The following is an 18,230-nucleotide window of genomic DNA, read 5'->3' as shown; positions in this document are numbered from 1 at the left end:
AGGAGGCGGCCATTGGGACGGGACGCCAAGGGGAAAAAACCGGCTGAGGGGGGAGCCGTAAACATCGTCGATCTTGTTGAATCCCTCAATAAATTCAACAAAACCATGGAGGTGGTCTCTAATGACAAAAAGGAAAAAAGTCGAATGAGAGATTTGGACTTCCTTACAAGAGACTTCAGTAACCTAAATCCGGTCGATCAAATGCTGATGGAAAAGCAAAAGGAACGTATTCGAAAGAGGTTGATCGAAGAAGACCAAGCCGAAGAATAAGAATAATGTTTTTTTTAGTACTTTAATTTTTATTTTATTTTTAGATATTAATGTGTTTTTTTTTAATGTGTGTTTTTTTTAATAATTTATGAGTTTTTTTAATAATACGTTTTTTGAATATATTTATAAAAAAATAAAAAAAAAATCCGCTGGAGCCCCTCCACACCAGGGCCAGGGGCTCCAGCGGGGGCTCCAACACCCACCTTATCCAGTTTCTCTCTCTGCCACACGTCACAATATTATTGGCTGGAGCCCCCACTCGCGCCCCCGTTAGAGCCCCCCACACCCCTCAGCCTTAAACAAGCTTACTTTTTAGCTCGAGTTTGGGCTCGGACTAGATTTGATCGAGCTTTTTCACGAACCGATCTCTAGTAGCTTGTAACCGAATCAGCTCGTTTAGACTCTTACCAAAAATAAATGATGACGCCATGTGAGTCATTTGTTCTATCCATTTATAATTTTGAACATTTTGTTAAACAGAAAACAAAAACGCACACGTCTTTAACGATAATTGGTGTATACATATACCGTCCACACCTAACCCTATAATAATATCAATCACACTCACTACTCCATCTCTGTAATCCGTACCTTGCCAACATGGGGGCGATAAAGGCGGCGATCGGCGATGGGGTGTTGACTTTCATGTGGGTATTCTGCGCCTCCACTCTCGGCGCCGCTACTTCCGTCATAGCCACGGCGGCCGGCGTTCAAGGCATGGCTTCGTTGCTGATCACAGTCGCTCTGATATTCATCTTGTTGCTTGTGTTTGGTATTATTGGTGATGCATTTGGCGGGGCCAGTTTTAATCCCACTGGTACTGCCGCCTTTTATGCTGCTGGGCTTGGTGGGGATATACTCGTCTCCGCCGCCATCCGCTTTCCGGCTCAGGTAATTCATGAAATTATTATTATTATTATTAATTTGAAACCCCCAATGGATATAATGATTTGATCCATTCCATTAGTCGAGAAGCTCGGGTGTTACTCGAGATCAGCTAGTTAAAAACTTGAATCGAGCTTAAAAATAAGTTTGTTTAATCGATGAGCCTGAGCCCGAGCTTCACTTGTCGAGTTTGAGCCAGCTCGTGAGCTTAATACGAGCTTGCTATTTGTCTAATTCTTATTTAACATATTAAATATATATTTTATAATAATAATAAATAATAGTTGTATATAAAATTGTGATTAAATTAAGTAAATATAATATGTATTATGTTATATATAAAACTTATTGTGAATGTAGCATGATGGGAATCACTTGGGATTTTGAATTGTTTAGTGTTTAGTGTGACTTATCATTGATATGATGATTTGATCCATTCCACTAGTCAGAGTCATTCGTGAGCTACTCGAGGTCGGCTTTTAAAAACTCGCATCGAGCCGAGATTAAAAGTGTTTGAGCTTAAAAATAAGCTTGTGTTTGGGTTTGTTTGTTTAGGTTCCTTTTTAATTTATTAACCTTTCATAAAAGTTAATAAGTTCATAAGGTGTTTGGTAAGTTGGGGATATTTTGAATTTTTAACTTTTTGTCAAAAGTCCTTTTGCAGTTAAATAAGGAATCCTAAGCATCCCCTTAAAGTTAAACATAATCGTTACGTTCACAGGTTAAAGCTCTTAACCTTGGGTAATTTTGTTATAGTTAGTGTAATGTGAACAACTTGTATGTCAAGTTGTTATACTAGATAAGATGAAATAATAAGTTAGCATCTCTAGGAAAATGAGGTTGCAAGTTGCAGAGGCAGGTTTCTGCAGATTTCAAGTGGTTAGTTTTAGTATAAATAAATAGGTGCTAGAGTGTCTTATAGAAGTGTGGTGGTTTGAATCCTCTAATACAAAAAAAAACAGTTTTTGGCTTTGTTTTCTACCAGCTTGTTTAATCAACGAGCCCGAGCTTCACTTGCCCTGCTCAACACGAGCCTGTTGTTCGTCTAATTTTTATATAATATGTTAAATATGTATTTTTTATAATAATCGTTATCATATTTAAAATTATGATAAAAATAAGTATATAATATGTATTATGTTATATGCAAAAAATTGTAATTAGAATATATATACAAAAAATTGATATAAATATTAGAAAAGTAATTAATAAATAATAAACGAGGCCAACCGAACTTGAAAACCACTCACGAGTCAAGCTTGAGGCTTAGAGATAGAGTTTGAAATGAGCCAAGCTCGAGCTTGAAAAACTACTCAGGAGTCAAGCTCGAGCCTAGACGTGCTTGTGCTCGGCTACATCCCTGGATTAAACTAACTCAGGATTTTCAAGAAATATAAAGGTAATTTTAAGGTGTTCAGTTAATAAGAATTGAAATATGAAGGAAACCGATTTGAAACTGAAATTTGTCATAGGCTTCATATTCCACTTCATTGTCCAACCAAATATGTTAAAAGTAAAACAAGTAACGGATAAAGTTTAGATTCCAATTCCATTTAATTCTAGCAAATTTTAACGAACCAAAAGCCCTTTAGATTCAAATGCTTGAATTGGAGCTGATGATCTTATTGCAGAGCTTAACTATTTATATCGAAAGACGTCTCATTACAAGTAATTCCAAATATTGATATCCAATCGTGTTAAACCCGCTCATGTCCATGTCATTTACCATATTTGGATAAATAGTTTATTGACTCAAGTATTTTGTTAGGTGATTTATACTTTATTTAATTTAAAATATCAAGTTCATGTGTTCTTGACAAGCACTTGGTGCAGTTGGAGGTGCGTTGGCAATCGTCGAATTGATGCCATTACAACACAAGCACATGCTCGGTGGACCGTATTTGAAAGTTGACTTGCATACTGGCGCTATTGCCGAGGGTGTGTTGACTTTCGTGATGTCATTTTTGGTCCTCTTAATCATCCTCAAGGGTCCTAAAAGTCCATTAATGAAAAATCTGATGCTCTCATTTTCAATTGTGACCGTGGTTGTCCTGGGTTCGGGTTATACAGGCCCGTCAATGAATCCTGCCAATGTGAGTACTAAATGACTACTGTCCAATTTTTCCAAACTTTATATTAATAATTCACGTGTCAAATATGATTACAAAACATTATATTATTTTGATATATGTTATTATGTATTATATCATTTTATGTAGGCATTTGGGTGGGCGTATGTTAATAATCGACACAACACATGGGAGCAGTTTCTTGTTTACTGGATATGTCCATTTATAGGTGCGATATTTGCTGGTTGGGTTTTCCGAGTGTTCTTTCCCCTACCTGCAAAGAAGAAGAAGAAGACGGCTTGAAAACCAGACCAGGCCGGCAATTATTCTACCTAATTGGTAGCCGATTATTGTTCAAGAATTTAAGATTTGTTTTTAGTGAGAATTATGAAGATAATGATCAGTTCATCTATCTGGGCATACAAATGCTTTGTATCAGGATTTTAAGTTTTAACATCATATATTATATTGTACTTTTCAAGTATTTCATGTCTTGCTTTACTTTTCTTGGTGAAATGTTGATAAATAGCGATTAAATGTTTAAAAATCGTTGTCTGAAATCTGAATCATAATTCTTTGCTTTAAATCGCCAGAGAATCGAATAAAATAGGAACTACGTGAGTCTTTGTCACGCATGTATTGAATTTTGCCAGTTGAATATACGTTTTCTATGGTATGTGAACGAAAGGTGATGCACGGGTAATTATTTGTGTGAGGTGAAAAACTGACGCAAATAGTCAGAGGGTTGGCTAATGATATACAACTGATACACTATCTACACACCATTGATGTTTCATACGGGCTAAAGATATACAACTACTACACTATCTACACACCATTGATGTTTCATACGGGCCGTATAATATGCAAAACATGGTAATATAGGTCGTATGACATACAGAAAATGGTGATGCGGTTAAATGTAGAGGTGTACAAAACCGGTTTTAAATTCAAACCGAACCGGTTTATAAACCAAACCGGTTTGGTCAACGGTTGGTCAAAACTGGTTTGACTCAAACTGGTTCGGTTTATAAACCGGTTTAGAAGCCAGATAGGCCGGCCTGGTCACGTCGGTTCGGCCCGGTTTATTAACCGGTTTTAAACCAGTTTTCCTCAAACCGGTTCGGCTTTAAAACCGGTTTGGTAGATCTTAAGGGGAACTGGTCTTAAAATTGGCGGTTTGGGAACCGGTTTAGGAGAAACCGCTCTTTTTTGTACACCTCTAGTTGTATGAAGAGCTGTATGAGGTGGTGTTAGCCAAATCATACACACGTATGATGTGTTTCATTAACACATAAATAACTGTTCTGACCACCAACAAAGTCATATGGCCCGTGTGACCATTTTTCGTCATATCATACGATCCATATGATACGGCTGGTATAACTTGGCATACACGCTCGTGTATAGATTCTAGGATTGTAACATCACAAAAATTTTGGTCCAAATTTGACAAATTAATAAAACTTAAGGACTAAAAATATTCATGGCAAATGTAAAGAGAAAAATAAGACAAAGAATGGAAGTAGCTTATGTTAAGGAATGGAGTAAGGAGACTCCATCCCACATGAGAGAAAGAAAGAAAAATAAAGCACTTTATAAGGAGAGAACATTCCATGGAAATGTTCTTAAGTGGCCAACCACTCTCCCTACTCCTAGCGGAGGGTGCGTGCACGGGCGATGGGCGCAATGTGGCGCTATGATGGCGCACTTTGCACAACAGATTCAAAATTTTGCATGCAGTACACGTGGAGAGACAGGAACGACACGTGGCAAGCCTACGCGGCGACTCAGCGAAGCTAGTGCTGCTTCGCGATACGCGAAGTTGCACAAAAATTTCTATAAATAGGCCGGCCATGGGGGGTGGTCCTCACCATCCAACTCACACTTCCAATTACACATTGTCTCGATTTACGTGCCACGACCCGAGATGGCGATATCCCGACAAGCCTTACCTCGAAAAGCGTGCCATAACCCTACTTAAATACCCTCTCGACTTACCTTCAAGTAGAAGTGATGTTCAAGTAAAGCACAAGCATTTCTATAAATAAGTCATTTAAGGTAGGGGTTCTGCACGATTATTATTAATATAAATGGCTTAGACCCTAGTCAGGGATATAGCCCGTACCTTGATTTTATAAAGTGGAAATAAGATTTTATAAAGTCGATATTATAGATAAAATAATACTTCTTTATTTTATATAAAGATTTTATATTTCTTATAATAAGAATTTGAAATATATGTTTTCTTCACGAAGAAGAAACAAAGGTTTATAAATGATTAAAAAGAAAGGACTAAAGGTCCTTATATTTATAAAGAGATAAAATGTCAAGGTAAAGGTTATGCAATCGGACTAAAGGTCTGAAGCTAGATCGTTGATCTAGTACTTATAAAATGTTATTCTCGTACTATAGGTCCGAGGTAACGAGACAAATTGGTGAGAAACGCCAACCAAGAAGAAAGGTGAATACGTCCAACTTTTTATAAAACAAAGTCTTGAATGTTTGCATGGGATTATATCCCTAAAACTTTATAAACAAAAGTAATGCTGGCCCTCAGGCTATTGTATACGTTTGTCTGGATCCTTACATATGTGGGCAGACGGTGGGCACACCGCACCACACTTGCTAATGCCTCCGCCACGTTGGACCGGACACAAGTAATGTCCGAGAGGGGATTATCTCGTGTATATTGAATAGTTGCCAAGACCTCGATGCTGCGGTATCGCTGAGAGGTTTCAAGTATAACTGGAGGTTTATAATAGTATATTTAACTTGGTTGTTTCCTAAGCCACGATGGGCCGGGTCACAAGATACCAGAGGGGATAACTAAGTAACTTAAATGTTTTGTGTCAGCGTGTTCACCAGCATGTGTTGCTGAGGTATTTTTTTATAACTGTTTTACAGGTAATGGAGAATAGGTGTTTGGAGACAGATGATAGCCGTTAGACGATCTGATGGCTCAAAGGATGTTTTAATATTAAACTAATGTAAATCATGGTTTTAATATCCAAACACTTTTGTATAACTTAACGGGTGTTTCAAACCCCGTGATTTAAATATAATAATATTTTATTAAAATTCTTCCGCTTTACAACCTATAACTCTGATGTATTTACAAAACAGGTACCAACGATGGGTTGTCACGCCCAGGCCCTGAGCCGGGGTGTGACAAGGATGGTGTACCTTTATCAATTCACATCACCCTATGGGTGAGTAGGGGCGTAAATTTCTAACATAACACGAAAACATAACACGAACCTAGCACAAAATTTGTGGGTTTGGCTTTTGTATAGGCAGGTTCAGATCAATTTAAGGTTGAGCACGCAAGCCATTTAGCTAAACGACCCTTGCTCCGGTCGAACCCAACGAGTTGGCAGGTTGACCGTTTAAAACTATTTATTTATTATTTTGATTTTTAAAGATGCATTTTATGTAATAAATTAATTTGGCTAGTAGATTTATAATTAAAATGTACTTATTTTATATAAATTTATATTATTACCATAAAAATGTAAATTTAAAGTATTAATGTATGGTGTAAACCATAGAACAAAAAAAAATTCGGGTCAAATTGATTGTGTTTTGGTTGATATGTTTGACACAATTTTCGAGTTAAACCTTTTTAACACCAAGCTGGGCCACTCGTTCATAGTTTTTGTTGAAAGACGATAATGTCCTTGGCAGTTAACATCACGTGACTTGGGCATGGTGGCTGTTATGCTTCTTCAATATTCACTCCCTCTGCACTTAAAACAATTAATAATAATCAGATCATAAAATTTTAAATCCATCAAAATTCAATTTCACCCTCATTTTATATCACAATTAGAATCCGCAAATTGATCATCAATGGTGCTGCTACCTTCAATTTCAATCACTATTTAACCCGATTTCAAATCCAACGGTCGAGCTGGAGAAACCGCGGCAGTCGTTGAAGCCGCCCACCTAAACCCTAAACCCTAAACCCTAAACCCATTTGTTACAACCATCCAACCCGATTAACATGTTTACAACCCGATGAAAACTTGTTTAGAAAAATGGGTTAAACATGTCGTGTTCAAGTTACACAATTTAAGTGTTACCAGAATATTTATAGACATTTTGACACAAATAAACACACGGGTCGTATTCAGGTTCAATGATTTAATTTACAATTATCAGATAACCAGCTTGTAGACACAATCTTACACCTAATTGGTACAAGACAACTGTTGAAAATGATCAACTTCATTTGACACTCATTTTTTTGTAGTTAAAACCAGGTTTGAGTGCAAATGCGAAAGACCCTGAAGTTGCTGCAGAAACTCTTCTTCCTCTTTTAGAAAAGGCAGAAAAAGTTGTCCCACAAAACATGCGTAAAACCACACCGGTCAAAGTCGGCGTTAGTGATTTTAAAACTTAAATACACTCCTAAAGTGTATCAAATACACAAAATCTGATTTATGTTTCTGTATGCAGGCAACTGCAGGTTTAAGACAGCTAGGAACCGATGCATCAGAGAGAATTCTGCAAGCAGTAAATGTCACGCGTTAAACATTCTGCTTGATCTAAGAAAACATTTGAAACTTGATCTAAATTTGATTTTTTTTTTACTTATAAAGGTGAAGAATTTATTGAAGGCGAAAAGCGGCCTCAAATCAGAAGCTGATTGTGTGACTGTGCTTGATGGTACTCAAGAAGGTGCTTATCAATGGGTAAGCCACTTGGTTTTTGCAACTTTTGAAGTCCATAATATAATATGAAATAATATATTTTCACAGGTGAGCATAAACTACCTGTTAAAAAGATTAGGCAAGAAATACACGGAAACAGTTGGCGTGGTTGATCTAGGTGGCGGGTCGATACAACTGGCGTATGCGGTCTCGGAGGCGGAGGCTGCAAAGGCTCCAAAAATATCAAATGGAGAAGATACATTTTTAAAGGAAATGTCCCTTATGGGAACAAAATATTACCTATATGTTCATAGGTAAACTCTCATTATGTTCTTTTTAGATCAATTACTGAATGTTTGTTAAGTATTATGGTATTGTGTATCTGTCAGTTACTTGAATTACGGATTATTAGCAGCTCGAGCGAAGATTTTGGGGATGTCTAAAGATTCTGGGAATCCATGTGTCTTGTCGGGTTACAATGGTATATATGTTTAAGTTATCGTGCCCTTAGGCCTAATGTTGCATTATAATTTATCTTGTATTCGTGTTTTCTCTTAGGCATTTACTCGTATGGAGGAATTGATTACAAAGTTTCATCTCCTCCATTGGGTTCAAACATGTCCTCCATTGGGTTCAAACATGAACGAGTGTATGGAAGAAGCGCTAAAGGCTCTCAAAGATAATGAATCAAGTTGCTTCCATGGGAATTGCAATTTTGGTGAGCAGAAAGGTCTGTTTGTGGCTTCATTTTTCTATGACAGAGCTGCTCAGGTATCATAGTTTTATTATTTATTTATGTCTAAAATCCTGACAGTCATGTCGTCTGTCCTAATATAAGAAAGTTAGTGGTGCGACATGACTGACTGGATTTAAGTTAATGGTCACGTATATAGACATTGTTATAAATAATGTTAGAAATTGAAATCGAATGTCTAACTAATGAGTCTTGATTTAGGCGGGTTTGATCGATGCAAGCAAACCCGTTGCCAGAGTTCACCCGATAGATTTTAAAGAGGCTGCTGAGCGTGTTTGTGCAACCAAACTTGATGATGCTAAATCAAGATATCCCCGTGTGGGTGCGTCTAATCTACCATACTTATGCATGGATCTCGTCTACGAGTTCACGTTACTCGTAAATGGCTTTGGTACATATGTTTTACACTTGTTATATTATATAATAACATGATACTTTTTATTGCATGAAGTTGTTAAAATTTGTTTTTTTTTTGTTTGGGCATGGAGGTTTGGATTTGTGGCAAGAGATTACACTGGTGAAGAAAATTAAGTACCAAGATTCACTTGTTGAAGCTGCTTGGCCTTTAGGCAGTGCAATAGAAGTTGTGTCAGCAGCACCTTCTTAAAACTATACTTTTGTTGTAACCACAAAATTTTGACAGTAAAACATATATTTGTTTATTCAATTGCTTTATTTGAACTACTTTTACACTTGCATGAATTAAAATAGAAAAGTTGTAAGTCGGTCAAACCAAACCGAAGCAATTCGGTTGGTTTGATCTCAAGTCACTTGGTCCACCGGTTACTTTGGGTTTTTATAAACCGTTATTAATAATAAGCAGGGTAGTGATTACATCAAAACGGAAGGCAAGCGGACAACAAGCTGCAGAAGGCAAGCCGTTATTAATAATAAGCCGTTAGTATTGGTTTGTGGTATCTTGGTCCAAACCCAGATTGAAACAGAACTGAACCGAATCAAGTACCTAGCGTAAACATACATAATATTGAAACAATCTGAATAATCTTAAAATGGTTGAAAGCCTTCTCTTGTTTCTACATGTGCATATTTAAGTCTATCAAGTATTTAATCAGCAATGTCATTACAGAAAGAACGCTAAATAATTACGAGAACAAACAAAAATATCCAGTAAAAATCACTCGTAGAGCACAATCTGCAGATGGTGAGAGAGCATGTATAGCTTACCCTTTGTTGAACATAACATATCTTTGTCAATATGTTAGTTGGTTGTTTAATGTTTCCTTTTGTTTTCTACGTATATTTTGGGCTGGTCAATGGAGTGTTATTGGGCTTGAGGCTGAAGGTTTGGATTTGGGCTTGAAGCTGAAGACTTGGATTATCCCCTTATTATAAAGAAGAGAAAGAGCCTACGTTCTAATTCTATGATGAATGATCAAATTTCTCTTTGTTTCACTCTCTCTTAATCGTTCGATTGCTACGGTTTCGTTAATTCTAGATGAAACTTTGTGTGTATTAAGCATAGATTCCTGTCTGTTTTCATTTTTAACTTACAAACAATGGGTTTGGATCAAATACAAACGAAATTAACGTGCTAATTATGATAATCAAGTAGATAAATATATATACAGGTAGAGTAACTATGTAATTACATCATATATATGATGTTATATGATGTAATTACATAATTACTCTACTTGATTCTCACAATTAGCATGTTAACTTTCCCCAACAAACAATTACTATATTTTAGTTACAAGATCCGTTTAGACCAATTAAGAAATAGAGAGAAGCTGATAATAATTTCATTGATTCATATAATAATTTTAATGCGTGCTAAGTTATTATAAGTACATTTCTTGAACAACATCTAAGGAAACGGTCATATGAAGGCAATGATTAGTTTTTTTTATTAAATTTTTTATTTGAACAACCATTTGGGTCATTGATGGGCGACTGACCACCCGACATCCTCATTCTATCATTAAGAGATCAATGCTCAGTTGGACCCGCAAGACTCACCTTGAAGAAGGACGTCTGCGCAGAAACCAACTGGATCCGCAGGACCCACCATGCTTAGAGACGTGACGTCCTTACGCGCAGTACGCAAGCTGTTCCCGCAGGAAATGCCTCCCAATGGTGAAGGACTCCGCCTGTTCCCGCAGCTTCGGATACAAGCCATCAGGGAAGGCCACCCGCGCAGCAAGGCTACACGCACAAGGCACTTAGCTCTCAATCACTCAGTGTCACCTGAAGGAATGAGCAAAGCCGGGGACAATCCCGCACAAAGGCGGGAGGGGGAATACTCCCGCCCATAAGCCAGTCCGTACGATACGGGAAGATCTTCTGTACTGTACCTGACGAGGTATGGGCAAAAGATCTGACTAAAGATACGACAGCTTATTGACAACAGTATGGCGAGCAGCATGCTCCTGTACTGTATGTCACTATTAGCCGCTGCCTACTCACCAACTCCTGTCATACCACGTGCATAGCCGGCGGTTGGTGGAAAAGGAATAGTGCACAGTAGGCCTGGTCACTATCAGCCGCTGCCTACCCACCAACTACCAGCAGGGCACGTGCGTAGGCCACAGTTGGTGGAACAGGAATACTATTCATCAGGCCACACCTCCTTGGAAACCTACCTTCGGCTATAAATACCACAAATGGTATGACCATCTCATCTTATCATATCTTATCACATTATCATCATATCATACCTGATATCTGCTCTAGCAATCTCTTAATATACATTTATATTTAAAGAGCAATCTAGTCTGATTCTCACGCCGGAGGGTGGTCACAAGGAGGAACCCCCCCCATTCTCAGTGACAAGCTCACGGTGTCTGTTTTGCAGGTTATCAGAAGAACCATCTTTGCCGGGTCTAACCCCTCGTGGGAAACATCTAACCCCCAGGTTACCCGTAATCCGCCCGGGGTCAGGTTAGTGTTTCTTCATTGGCGCCATCCGTGCATAAAGCTAGAACTTCATTTTTCTCCAGTTTTTTCAAACTTTTGGAAAGATGGTTAAAGAAACTCCGGTAACCACAACCCCAGCTACTGGGGGGAATACCGGCTACACAGTCTTTACGAACACTACCCCGGTTACCCAAGCGCGGGCAAGTGAAGTAAATTTTACGAACACTACCCCAGTTACCCAAGCTGGGGCAAGTGCAATAAATAATCACTCACTGGGATTCACCGATACCCAGTTAGAGAAACGAACAAGACTCCCCCGCCAAACACTCGATGAAGTTAAGGCATGGGCGGAGGCACGTCAGAAGGAATTCCAAGCTGAGTTGGACGAACGCTTGCGTTCCGTCCAACAGGCTGACGAATTCGAAGAATACCTGGACGATGACTCGGAGGAATCCGACTCCGACGCGAACCCTCGCCATAGGGCAAAAGGGAAGCGTAAGGAAACGGACTCCCAACCGAGAAGGCATTTTGGAGAAGCATTCAAACCAAAAAACACAGGTGGAAGTCCACGTGACTTCTCCAAAACATTCAGACCAAACGTTGCAAATGCGGGAACGTCCAAATTTGCAAGGGACATTGCGGAAGCAATCGCCCCAAAAAGTGCCAAACAAATGTCCAGCATAGGCACATATGATGGTATATCTGACCCAGATGATCATTTGAACAGATTCATAGCGGGGGCAACCGTCAGTAGTTGGACGGAACCTACGTGGTGTTACATGTTCCAAATGACGCTTGTTGGGGCTGCTAGAGCGTGGTTCGATCGTCTACCGGTCAACCACATCTACGACTGGGCAGACTTCCAACAGAAGTTTAGCCAACACTTCAGCCAGCAAAGAAAGTATACCGAGGAGCAATGGACAATCCTCAAATGCATTCGAGAGGAAGATGAATCTTTGCTAGACTTCATCACTCGCTTCAACTCAAAGAAGCTTAGCCTGGGTAATATCAGCGAAGATCTTGTTCGCGCTGCTTTCATCCAGGGCACGAACGACCCAGAGCTCATCCGCACCTTAACGGGTAAAGATGGCATGCCATCCACATGGGATGCCATCATGACAGCAGCAAAACGCTTTGCGGAAACGGAGAAGCAACTGGGTAGAGATCTCCCACAGAGCACAAACCTCTACACCCAGAAAACAAGGGAAGAAAACGTCCTTACCGCCCGATTAAACAAAAAGCGAAAGCTAGGCATTTGGCAGTCAAGGGTAAACTTTGACACCTCATCCGGCTTGCAACATCGGCTAGGCGGAAGGGGTAACGTACAGTCGAACCAGAACTCCAGATGGACGCCGCTCACCAAAAGCGTCACCGAGATATTCGCCACTGAGGAGCTCCCATGGCCAAAGCCTCCAATAATCCGACATCGTCACAATGCTGATCGGAGCAAATACTGTGACTTTCACAGGACAAAAGGCCACAACACTGAAGAATGCATAGACGTAAAGGACATGGTCGAAGCATTTGTCAGAGATGGGACGCTCGCACACCTCGTGGCGCAGTGAACGCTGAGCAGGCTAATGCGTGTAGGACCCCAGCTGGGGAAACCACGAATAAAAATTCCAGCTTCAATGTGGAGACTACATGCTGCGTAAAGAACGAGATCCCAACCAGGTGCGTATCGGCTCGATGGCACTCCCATCCCAACAACATGGAAGGGAGCTCAATTACACAGTTTGCATGTAGATCAATTCCAAATTTGTAAAGAAAAGGCCAACAGCCACTTCTAATGGAAATGATTCTCCTTAAAACATCGACGCTGATGATTTTACATTTATACTTTATGAACTATCAACACTAATATACCGGTTTTCACCGCATAATTACGTGAAAAGTCGTTGCATGGGGAAGGCGGCAAAACCCGCATAAACCCAAAAAACGGCAAACCTTCACGCAGGTCAGTTGAAGGGGAAAAGTTCAGTCATCCCATTAAATGAAAGTGCCGGTCTATCCGCATGAATCATGACAGAGGAAACTGAACACTAACCTATTGACAACCGCGCGTCGAACGTTTAACTTATTCAAGAAAATTTCTAACAAAAGGATGAGGAAAACCTACACGCAGGTCAGATATAGGTAAAGTTTAGCCATCCTACTAAGTGCAAGTGACGGTCCTACCCGCACAATCACGAAAGAGGAAGCAAAACTTCACACCTATTATTTATCACGTTCAAAGGTTAACTTATCCTAAAGACTTAGAAATTTCAAGAAAGATGAGGAAAACCTACACGCAGGTCAGATATAGGTAAAGTTTAGCCATCCTACTAAGTGCAAGTGACGGTCCTACCCGCACAATCACGAAAGAGGAAGCAAAACTTCAACCTATTATTTACCACGTTCAAAGGTTAACTTATCCTAAAGACTTAGAAATTTCAAGAAAGATGAGGAAAACCTCCACGCAGGTCAGATGGTAAAGTTTAGCCATCCTACTAAGTGCAAGTGACGGTCCTAGCCGCACAATCACGAAAGAGGAAGCAAAACTTCAACCTATTATCTACCACGTTCAAAGATTAACTTATTCTAAACACTTGGAAAATTGCTAATTTAACTAAAGTATGCAAGTCATATAACGTTTATAAAGCAAGGAATCCAGAGAAAATAGCGGTCTTACCCGCACAAAGATCTATATTTCACAATGATTCATTACAAGAATGGCCGGGTAACTACCCGCCTACAAGAAAATAAATCTATACAGGCTAAATCTATCCTAGCAGTGGGAAGGGATCTTCAGGATCAGGCTTCAGGGCCACTTTCACTTGGACCAGCACCATTAGTAGAGCGTGGCAGTTCAAGGAAAGCTTTAAGGATAGCTAGCCCATCATCAGCAGCAGCAACTTCGTTTACCTTCTCCACCACCGGATGCGGGAAGGCGGCATACTGATTCACTGCTTGGTCGTATACAGCTTCAGTATCTACATCAAATAAAGGGAAGTTGGAAGGCGGGATGCCTTTCTCAACGAACCCTAGACCAAGCAGGAAACCGGCCTTTTCCCCATCCTCGTGAGAAGCGTTGAGGGCTGCGCTCATAGCATCGTCATAAGACGTCTCAGTGAAGACTCGATGCACAACCTACAAAAGAAAATACAAGTATCAGAACCTTTTCTATTTACAAAGAAAAGCGTGAAGACATGAAGCTAAACATACCTGAGACAACGCTTCTCGAAGAAGCCATTCCTTGGCAACCAGAGCTTCTTGGAGGGCAGCTTGAGCTTCGTTACGGGCGCGTTCGGCTTCACTCTTGTTGAGGTTGGCAAGCAACACATCTTTAGCCGCAGCCTCTTCGACGCCCTTTAGCTTACGCTCGGTATGGTCAAGCACCCCCCTCTGGTCCAGGATTTCTTGGAGCTTCTTTGCGTCCTCCATCGCCAAGGCATCATGAGCCTGCTGGAGAGCCTCTAATTTGGCTTTAAGCTCTTCATTCTCTAGGCGTAGAGGCTCAGCAACAGCTTCAGCCTTGGTGGCCCTTTCAGTTGCGTTCCTAGCAGTCTCCTTAGCCAGCCGAAGCTGTTCATTAACAGCTTGGGCAGCCTTGGAGCGAGCCTCGAGACGGGCTTGAACCTCAACTTCAAGGGCCTTGAACGCCTTCTCCTTCTCCGCCGCCGCGGCGGAGAGCCTCCTATTCTCCTCCCGGACAGCCCGCGCCTGAGCTACTTCCTGAAGGCGAGCTGCTTTTAACTTGTCGTTTTCACGACAAAGCAGCTCGACGCGCGGCTGCATCCGGGCCAGGAGAACCCGAAGCTCATTGCTTAGCCTACCCTCCTGGTAGCTAGCCATGGCTTCCCCCAACGCACCACTAGGAGCAGCGTGACGAGCCCACTCCACGCACTCCACAGGGGTGCGAAGGGTTGTTCCTCGGCGAATGTTCCATCGTGGAACATACACTTCATTGGAATCCGACACTGCAAAAAACAAAGAGCAGTTAGGAAAAGATGATTGAAAAATATAAAATAGGCCAAAAGAACCCTACGCACCTGTAGGGTCAATAACAGGCCGATAGCCGCCGAACCCATCACCTGAACCCAAAGGAAATCCATCCAAGAGGTCAGGCAGATGGGAAGGTGGCATAGGTTGGCGATACGCCCCATGCATACCTGAAGGATCGGCTGTCGTTGCCGATGACGGAGGAGGCATGGTAAAGGCCGCCGCGGCCGCCGCGGTCGCGGCTGCGGAATCCGCAGCAAGAGTAACCGCCGGCTCGGTGAAAGATGCGGTAAAAATTGCACTCACAGCCGGCGGTGACGTCATCACAGCTGGAACAGTCGGCTGAAAGGAGTGAGCAACTGAACCAGCGGAAGCAGGCGCAGGCGCCTGGGTCGTCGCCTCAGGTAGGCTGACCAAGCCTACCGTCATTGGCGGAGAGGTACTCCTCTGCGCTCCACCCTGGAATGCGTCAACATCCACGCCTGCACAAAGAAGAAAAGTGTTAAATGATATTAAGCTATGAAGTTAAAGATAAAGGAAGTTTGTACTTACGGGTTTTCTTGAGCCTAAAGGTACGGAGAGGCGGGGATGAACCCGATGGAGCCGGCCTCTTTGCGCCGCTCACCGTCGTCTTCTTGGGCTCTCCGGAGGTGACAGTCGCAGCCTCCGGAGCAGTGGTCTTACCACCACCGGGATTCCCCGCCACCTCTTCGCTCTCGGTCTCCGAATCAGACCGAGGCACCGGATCGGCAGTGGAGGCCACCTTCTCCTTCCCCTTCCCGCCGGCAGCCTTCTTCTTCCGCACCAACGGAGGACCATCTGCGGATTCCTCATCAGAACATACGATTAGAGGAATTCCAGCAGAGGTTTCAACATTGAGGGGTCGAGGGTTGAATAGCGCCTTACCTGGCCGCCTGGCGCTCAGGATCTCGTGGCCTAGCGGGTAGACCTCCACATCCGCCGTTTGTTCTAGGATGGGCAACTCGTTCTCGTCTAGAGCGCGAGTACCCATCCGACCGGGACCGTCAGCCTCCCGCGGGTTCAAGAGCGACTGCAAGTCGTTCCCCTCTGAAATAAACAGGAAAAAAAGTTAGAAGAGATTCTAAATCAACAAAAAGAAACAAAGCATACCGTAAGGAACAGAGTTCGAACCGTATTCGAGGACGATTGGGATCTTTTGCGCATCCGCCTCCTTCCACACCCGGCTCATCCCCAGCATCACCATCCCGGACTCCGGAAACCGGTAAACCGGAGATTGGACTCGGGATATCTTCAAAAACCATTCCGCCTCCTGGTAGTTGGAGGCGTGAAGGCTGGGAAGTGCTTGCCCGTTCTTGAATTTCATGGCAAGGGGGATGGCGCGAGCGGAGATGAAGAAGAACTCCCGCTTCCAAGCGCGAAGACTGCGCTCGGTTGCGCAAATCTTCAAACCCTTTATCCGGGTTATCAACGTATACCACCCCTGGATGCACCTCCAAGTGTAGAAGGTCATCAGGCGGTCAACATAGGGCTCAATGCCCAGAATCCGGCACACCCACTCGAAGTGCCGAATCTTGGCAATCGCCATCGGGTGCACCTCGGTCAGGTGCACACCGTGCCTCTCCAGGACACGGTAAACAAACTTTGTCAATGGGAACCTAAGATTCCCATAAACAAAGAATGCAACATATACCCCGATCTTGCCTCTGGGGGCATCGTACACCGTCTGATGGGGTTCAGGAAACTCAGGCTCGAGAGACTCGAGCATGAACTTCCTGACGACGTACTGGTACAGATCGACAGGCAGAGCACACTGGCACTCGCCAGCAGTACTCTTGTCATCGGCTGTAGATTCGAGATCACGAGACGACATCTTGCAAAAGAAAGAAGAAAACGATTTCAAGAGAATGCTCGGCTGAAAGATGAGTATTCGCCGGAAATCGTTCTGAAGATGAAGAGAAGAGTGAAAGTATGAATTACAAAGAACCCTCTCCCCCTTTATATACTAATCGCAATTAATGCGATGCATTTAATGAGGAAGAGAGAGAAATCGAAGGTGCAATGAAACTATGACACGTGGCAAAAAGCAAGCTGGCAACAGCTGTTGACAGGACGCATACCATTAATTTCGCGGCCACGCGCCCGAAAAATCGCGCCCACGCGCCTGAAAAGGCGTCTAGAATGACCATGTACTGTCACGTCACCATAACTTCCTGCACGTCCTGACACAGCAGAAGAAACCGTCGCACGACGTTTCAGAGGTTTGGACTGTTCTTATCCTTTCACCAACTCTTCGAATTTCAAAAAAATACAAAAAGATTCAAAAGTAAGCGGGAAAATACCCCTTACCTTGGCAACCAAGTAACCGTAAGACGGATGCGGGTACAGTGTAAAGGCAAAACCCTTCACATACCTAGCACCCGCAGGGAATTGACGCCAGGAATACCTTGGAAGTAAAGTAACCGTAAGACGAGCGCGGGTACAGTGTTAAGGCAAAACCCTTCACATACCTAGCGCTCCGCTGGGAATTGAAACCAAGAAGGATCTTCTGGGCAATGCTTGCGGAAATAGAAATAACATCCCCGCATAGCGGGAACGTCGAGAACTACGTTGTTTGAAGCTCCAGGATGGAATTGGTGGTTTTAACATAATTGATCACTATGTTCAAAACTACCAAAACCTCATGGAGACTCCACACAAGTGGGACTCAACGCTCCTGACTTGCGAGGAGGTTACAGACCTACCCGCATCATACCCAAA

The 18,230-nt window shown here is 42.1% G+C and overlaps 2 pseudogenes across 1 annotated transcript; both read left to right on the top strand.

Moving 5' to 3' along the window:
- The first annotated feature begins 802 nt into the window (after window positions 1-802).
- Window positions 803-3,546, top strand: LOC143598861 (aquaporin SIP1-2-like; annotated as a pseudogene). Its single transcript, XR_013147198.1, has 3 exons — window positions 803-1,161; window positions 2,958-3,248; window positions 3,375-3,546. The product of XR_013147198.1 is annotated as an aquaporin SIP1-2-like (transcript).
- A 3,729-nt stretch (window positions 3,547-7,275) lies between these two features.
- LOC143598859 (apyrase 1-like) lies at window positions 7,276-9,240 on the top strand (annotated as a pseudogene).
- Window positions 9,241-18,230: the final 8,990 nt, after the last annotated feature.

This window comes from Bidens hawaiensis, unplaced genomic scaffold (genome assembly GCF_021521415.1).
Source record: "Bidens hawaiensis isolate Kalapana, Puna unplaced genomic scaffold, B.hawaiensis_p1.1 tig00050947_1, whole genome shotgun sequence".
NCBI lineage: Eukaryota > Viridiplantae > Streptophyta > Magnoliopsida > Asterales > Asteraceae > Bidens > Bidens hawaiensis.
This window is presented reverse-complemented; position numbering and strand designations above follow the sequence as displayed.